The 7,999-nt window shown below is 32.1% G+C and overlaps 1 long non-coding RNA gene across 1 annotated transcript; it reads right to left on the reverse strand.

Moving 5' to 3' along the window:
- Positions 1 to 442: 442 nt before the first annotated feature.
- LOC127129204 (uncharacterized) lies at positions 443 to 7,386 on the reverse strand. Its single transcript, XR_007806220.1, has 3 exons — positions 7,156 to 7,386; positions 6,191 to 6,296; positions 443 to 685 (listed from the first exon to the last, which is right to left on the reverse strand). It is a non-coding gene; the product is annotated as an uncharacterized LOC127129204 (long non-coding RNA).
- Between the last annotated feature and the right edge of the window lie 613 nt (positions 7,387 to 7,999).

Genomic DNA, 7,999 nt, shown 5'->3' on the forward strand with positions numbered 1-7,999 from the left:
ATCACACAATCCTAAAACCAAAGTTTTTACGAATTTAGCTTCTAACTCAAACAAATCCCTAAATGGATTCAACCAAGGTATATACAAAGGATTTCCTTGGTGAATTTACAATTCTACCCTTTTAGAATTACAAAATATAAGTAAAGAAAAAATTTATAGAGAGAGAGGTAGTAAGTGGGAAGTGTCAAAACAGGTTTACAGGTGAAATGAAATGGGGAAGGGACTTCTATTCACAGAATAGAGGTTAGCTCAAAAAGAAGATTGGTTTTAATGCCCTTTAAAACAATATAATCGATTATAACCTAATATTAATCGATTAGAAACTTCAATGATAATCAATTATTAGTTCCAAAAAGAAAGTAAAAGATATCTAACCATCGTAAATCATTAAGGTTTATGTTGAAGATCCATGAGCCTAGTACTATGTAAAGTTAACCAAATATAATGGTAGAACTCCAACTCCAATAGTAAACTGAAAGAATAGGGCTTTCATCATGTTCTTGACAACTGGCTGTCTAATCGTTATATATTATTCCAAAATGGAAATGTTATGAGTTCACAAAAATATCGAAGAAGAAGCGATATCTAGGAGCAGAAAGATGAGGAATACAATTAGCAAACATCGCACACATAAGTCCAGCTATGGCAATAAAATGTGGTAGCTTCATCTTATTATATAAACAACCTGCAAGGCAAATAATAAACAATATTCAGAAAAATTCTCATAGCTAATGATTTGTTGGAATATTTCTATCTAATATACAACCATTCATTTTATAAGTCTTCTTTGCACAAGTGCAAATCAAATAAAGTGGGAATGTAGCACCTTTTTTCACAATAGATATCACCTCAATTTTCTAGTGTCTTCCTTACTAGTAAAGTTTTATGCAACCACTTATTCATACTTAACATTAAATTAGATGCAAAAGAATTGACAAATAGAAGAAGTTGATATCAGATTCATTATTGATTAATTCAAAGAAATGAGAGGTAGATAACCTGTAACTATTCAACATATTTATACAAGATTTCAAGTGTTCTATTGTGCGACCATAGAAGAGAAATGACTAAAGTCCAAAAAGCCAATAATGTAATTATTTGTTATTGTAGTTCAAGAAAATGATGTTACCTTCAAGACTTAAACCTCCAAAAAGATGTAACCATATTTATCATGAAAAGATTGATATACTGCAGAGTTTATGTGAAGGAATATATTTTTTTAGTGTTGATACATGTGATTTGTTACATTAGGTAAAACAATATACATATAAGATGTATTTTGGTGTAGAGGCAACATGTGGAACACAATGTTCCAGCATCTAACCTCAGTCTGTTAGCTAGATTTTATGAGGAAATATGAGCGTGATTGTGTTGTTTTTAAGAAGATATGTTCATTCCAAGGTGCTACTAATTGGTTTTAAGCAAGATTCTCAGCACACGATGTGTGACATCTTGGTGTAAAATTCCTTCAGATTTGTAGTCGTGATAATTTCTTCAGAAGATGCATAAGTTTTTTTTTGAAGAAGTTTGTGTGGTTAATTCAAATCATGTTAGAAAAGATATTATTAAATCATGAATATGGAGAATATGATTTAATTAAAAGATTTGGTTTTGATTCAGACAAAGAAGATTTGATTGGATTTAATATGAAGGAAGATTTGGTCCAAGATTTACTCTACAAAGAAGATTTACTTGAAGAGAGTTATTTTGTATGTTCTGGAGCAACGTGTGGAACACGATATTTTAGTATATGAGTTGCAACATCTGGTCTTTGTCAACAAACCAATGTTGTTGCATTTTTTTAAGAAGGGACACATGTGGAACACGACGTTCCTACATGTGTGCAACATCTGACCCTAGTTTAGTAGGTCAATGTTGTTGCGTTTATGGAGCAAAATTCTGGTTGAGATTCAATCAAATTTGTTGCTATATTTTAGCAACGCATTTGTGTGATTTTTTTTACAGTTATTGAAGATTAAATCAATTTATATGAAGGTTTAAATTTGAATTTGAATTAATAACAAATAATATCTTTTATTGGAGATTTTTATGGAGCAAATCAAATCCAACAACATCTGTTATTATTCTGGACAAAATTAAATCAGAAATCCAAAGGAGAAAACCCCATAATGGTATTGCTATTTAAGGAGACTCAAACCTCACGTTTGAGCAGTGCACTTTTTGAAGACTCTTAGTGTTAGGGTTTCTATTTTTGAGTCTTTGTTTGAGTTATTATTATGCACCACTCTAGCGCCTTCATTCATATCTTAATGCATAGAGGTTAGTTACCTTGTTGAGTTGTAAAACTTTGTTCCAAGATATTAATTCTATAAGCTTGAGAACAAAGTATTTTTGTTACGTGTATTCCATGCTAATGATATCACTCATATCATAAGGATTACTGTTGGATCTTGTTTGTGCACACCACACTATGTTTCAGTAACTTTGCGTAGTTGTTATGTCAAGAAAGGAACTCTACCCAAGAAATATGTACCAGATATTGCTCTCCACATATTATAGTGTAGACAAATAAGATCTAACACAAACCCTTACGATATGAGTGATATAATTAGCGTGGAATACAAGTAACAAAAACACTTTGTTCTCAAGCTTATAAAATTAATATCAAGAAATATGTACCTACAATCTTAGTGTGGTGAATAAGGTGAGTGACAACATTGATGATGTTATTAATTATTTTTTCAATGTTGATGAGGGTTTTATCCATATGAACAATGAAGTTCATGAAGGGTCTGAATAGAGATGTCAAATGGGTTGGCCTGGCTCATCCCACTTCGGCCCGGGGGGAAAACATATAAATAAGCTGAAGTGGGTCGAGCCGATTACTTCATGGGCTACTAAAAATAAGCTTGATCTAGTTTCTAATGGGCCATGTGGCCCGAAGGGCCAACTCGGCCCATATTTCAATATTATAGTCTTAATATTACAAAAAGTTGTAATGGACAAAAGCTACATAACATAAGTAGATAGTGACCATAAACTTAGTCATGTGATGTTTAAAATATTCATATATATGAATACGACAATAACATCTATGTTAAAGTAGAGATTATCTGAACATTATCTCTAATAGTCGTCAAACTTTCTCTTCATCTTGCAATTAATTATTTGATCACATCATCTTGAAAACATATCTTCATCCTCTTTAAATTTTCTTTTCAAATGAAAATACAGTTATGCAATCATATCTTAGCTCAATATGTTTCCCCCAAAATTAACTAAAATTATTTTATAAATTTATTTTTAATGGGAAAGCCTGAAGTCCACTAGGTCGGCCCGACCCATGAAAAATATAGGCTCGGTGGGCTGGCCCAAAAAGATAGGGTCGTGTTTTTTTAAGGTTTTTTGCGGTCTGGCCCATTCTAAAATATAGGGATGATGGGTCGGTCCGATCCCATTTGATAGCTCTAGGTCTGAACCAGTCAATGAAGGTGTTACTAAACATGTTGGTATTTGTAAAAGATCATACAAGAAGTCAAAGAAAATAGTTAATGGAAATAAGATTCCCATAAATGTTTTTATTGCTTCCTTATACAACATGTCTTCCCATTATAAGGAAAGTGTTCAGAAGTGGAAGTATATATCACAAATGGATAACCCTTGAAAGGAAGTTGTCAAAAGAATATTTGACATGTGAAGAGGTTGTTTAGCTACTTGAGGATGTCATTGTGAAAGACAATATGAGAGCTCACATGTATGTTGATGACATGACATAAAATATGGTGGAATATATTGTTCATCAAATGCAGTTGAGAATGGTAGGAGATGTCACCTACTTTCCTGATTTTCAAATGAAGTAAATGAAAGAGTACACCTTTGATTCCCAAGGTATGTATGCCTGAAGAGTTGCACACAACTTTTTTGGAGTAGCCAAATGCTCAAAGATGTGAATGAAGATGTTAATCAGGTTGTTCCAAACAACATGTATGACATATTGGTGACTGAGTTTCCAACTCAATGGAAGGATGAAGATTTCTAAGACATTGTGTCCAATTTTTGCGTACCTATTAATGAAATTGATCTAGTTTTTGTTGGAGAAGTGTTGAAGTTGTATCACCATAACCTGTTGTTGTTGCTATTGTTGGGTTAGTGTTCATTGTTGTATGTGCTTCTGTGGTCTGATTATATGGTACATGTTTCCAAAGTTGAGGTCCTTTGGTTGATGATGCGTGCTGGTAACTTGAAGTTTATTGTTGTGCTTTGAGTTGGTTCTATAATGGCTTTGTATCTCTCGTGGTTCTGTTGCTACCTTGATGTGCTTCTTCATTGTGATTCTGTGTTGTTTTTCATTTCCATACCTTTTTCAAAATTATGGAAAAGAGGCGGAGAAATGATCATGTGGGACAAGATGTTCCACCATGATCATGTGGGATAAGATGTACCAACATGATTCTCTGTGATGTGTTGGTTTGATGTGTATGTGTTGATCTAATCTTTTGCTATGTAGTAACCACTAATTATATGTTACTTATGTGTGTGTTTTCTACTCTGTTATCTGTTGTTGTTGCTAATAGTTCTCCTGTTTAATATGTTGTGCTACTTCTAAGTCACATCTTGTAAGTTGTTTTAGCCAAGTTTTGCCAATGAGGGATATTATTGTTCTATGTAATAGGCTATAGGTAAAACAACATATGTATAAGATGTATTTTGGTGTATAGGCAACATGTGGAACACGATATTCCAACATGTATTCCAGCATCTGGCCTCAATCTGTTAGCTATATTTCATGAGGAAATATAAGTGTGATTGTGTTAATTCTAAAAAGATATGTTCAGTCCAAGGTGTTGTTAATTGGTTGTAAGCAAGATGCTCAACACATGTTTTGTGACATCTTGGCGTAAAATTCCTTCAGATTTGTTCTAGTGTTAATTTCTTTAGAAGATATAGAAGTTTGTGTGGTTAATCCAATTCAAGTTGGAAAAGATTTTATTAAATCATGAATATAAAATATATGATTTAATTAAAAGATTTTTTTGCTCAGTCAAATAAGATTTCATTGGATTTACTTTGAAGGAAGATCGGATCCAAGATTTTCTCTACAAAGAATATTTATTTGAAGAGAGTTATTTTAGATGTCCTGGTGTAACATGTTGAACATAATGTTCCAGCATGTGTGCTGCAACATCTGGTCTTTGACAACATACCAATGTTATTGTAGTTTTGTTGAAGAAGGAACGCATGTGGAACACAATGTTCCAACATATGTGAAACAGATGGGCTTGGTTAAACATGTCAATGTTGTTATATTTTTGATCCAAATTCTGGTTGATATTCAATCATGTTTGTTGCTATATTTTAGCAATGCGTTTGTGTGATTTATTTTGACAGTTGTTGAAGATCAAATCAATTTAAATGGAGATTTAAATTTGAATTTGAATTAATAACAAATCATATCTTTTGTTGGATATTTTTATGGAGCAAATCAAATCCAAAAATATATGATATTATTCTAGACGAAATTCAATCAGAAATCCAAAGGAGAAAATCCTAGAATGGCATTGCTATTTAAGGAGACTCAACCTCACGTTTGAGTAGCGCACTCTTTGAAGACTCTTAGTGTTAGGTTTTCTATTTTTGAGTTTATGTTTGAGTTATTATTGTGCACCACTCTAGCGTCTATATTCATATCTTAAGGCATAGAGGTTGCTTGTTGAGTTGTAAAACTTTGCTCCATGATATTAATTTTATAAGCTTGAGAACAAAGTGTTTTTGTTACTTGTATTCCATGCTAATGTTATCACTCATATCATAAGCATTAGTGTTAGATCTTGTTTGTGTACTCCACACTATGTTTCAGTAACTTGGCATAGTTGTTGGTTTTGTCTTAGTTGAGTTATAAATTCAACCATCAATAGAATTGTTATTGAATTGATCACTAGGGGTTAGTGATCGAGAGAAAGTATGAGGGGTTCTCATATTTAAGGGGAGTCATAAATAGAAAGTCATTGGTATTAGGGAGAGGAATTGAACATCACGGGGTTGATGTTCCTATAAGACTAGTTGTACTAATTCGAAGTAGTGGATTTTCTTTCATGGGTATAGTGCCCCCAAACGTAGGTGTGGTTTCATCGAACTTGGTTAACAATTTTGTGTATTATTTTTTGCTTTTATGCTTCATCATCTTGTATATGTTAATCTGTCATTACTTGGTCGTGTAACTAGTTTTTACCTTGTGGTATACAATGTCCCAGGCATCGTGTCAGACATTTGTTTCTAGACGTTGTTTCAGGCATTTGGTCCAACATTTGTCCTCCTTATAACATAATGTCATTTACCTACAATGAAAATGGAATGAACATAAGCAAATATGCTATGTAATGCTTGACAAATGACAAGACAACCGTGTTTTTTATTTAACATGCATTAGAATTCTTGATACTACTAAAAATTACTATTAAATTGTTGATTTGCTAATACTTGTCGATAAGAAGACGTGAAAACATGAGAAAATTAACATTATGGTCCTCGAACAAATTAGGCCCACAATTTCTAAAACAACAGTTTATTCCCTAAAACTAAAGAACTTTAGTCAATTTAGTACCTCATCAGAAAAATTTCCTTTATTTCAGTTATATAACAAATGCGTTTATACACCTTGGGATTAACAGGGTTTCAAGATCCAAGTTGTAAAATCATTAGCGAAAAAAAAAAAAGCTAAGCTCCATGTTAGAAATATGAAGAAAAAAAAAAGCAAAAACCAAGCCAAAGCTAAAACTAACAATAAAAATGGGAATAAGACAAAAACAAAAATGTAAAATCCAAGCAATAAAACTATTAAGGAAAACAAAGTTATGCTCCATGTATGCAAAAATTAAAAACAACAAACATACATAAACAGACAAAAAGTTTAGAGCTTAAAAAAACCATCAGACTAAAATAAACAGAAATCAACATAAAGCTTTGTTAGAAGTTAAAAAAAACAATGAGATATACCCAGAAATCAAAAAGTGTGTTCAACAATCATTTAAACTATAAAACTAAGCTATTGAGATGTCGTTAAATCGACAACCATACCAAAACCGTGAATCTCTATCGATCACGTGCTTGAAAAAACGGGAAGGAAGATGAAAAAGTCAATAAACAATACAATGCGACGAGAAGAACAAAATAACTTCATAACAGAGATTGACTTACAAGAAGGAAGATAGAATCGGTGGGGAGGAAATTGAATCTTTACCCTCTTGAATGGATTTGGGAGAATGAGGATAGAGGGAGATTTATTTTCTGAAATGGGAGAGAAGGAGATTTGAGATATGTTAATTTTCTTTAGGGGGAGAAAGAAAATTAGAACCAATAAGATCATCACATGTGGTGGGAAAGGGCACTAATGAAGAAAAAACATTGTTTAATATGTTATTTACAATTATGGACATTTTATAGTGTAATTGTGAAAAATCGAGAAGGATAAAACATTATTTAATATGTTATTTAGAATTATGGAATGAATATAAGCAACTATGCAATGTTATGCTTAACAAAATGATAAGACGAACGTGTCTTTATATCTAACATGCATCACAATTCTTGATCCTACAAAAAAAACTACTATTAAAATTATTGATACGTTAATACTGTAGTTAGGAAGACATGAAAAACATGAGAAAATTAATATTTTGGTCCTCGGACAATTTTGGCCTACAATTTCTAAAACAACAGATTAGTTAAACTAAAGGACTTTAGTCAATTTAGTGTCTCGTCAAAAGTATTTTCTTTGTGTTAGTTATATAACAAATGAGTTTATATACCTAGGGATTAACAGGGTTTTCAAGATCCAAGCCGCAAAGTCATTAACGAAAACAAAGTTAAGCTCCACATTAGAAATATGAAAGAAAAAAAAAATAGGACAAAACTAAAAGTAACATCGAAGTTGGAAATAAGATCAAAACAAAGATGTACGATGCAAGCGATAAAATCATTAAGGAAAATAAAGCTAAGCTCTATTTGTTAAATATTGTTGGACCTTCTATTGGAACTTCAC

This window comes from Lathyrus oleraceus, chromosome 3 (genome assembly GCF_024323335.1).
Source record: "Lathyrus oleraceus cultivar Zhongwan6 chromosome 3, CAAS_Psat_ZW6_1.0, whole genome shotgun sequence".
In the NCBI taxonomy this organism is placed as follows: Eukaryota; Viridiplantae; Streptophyta; class Magnoliopsida; order Fabales; family Fabaceae; genus Lathyrus; species Lathyrus oleraceus.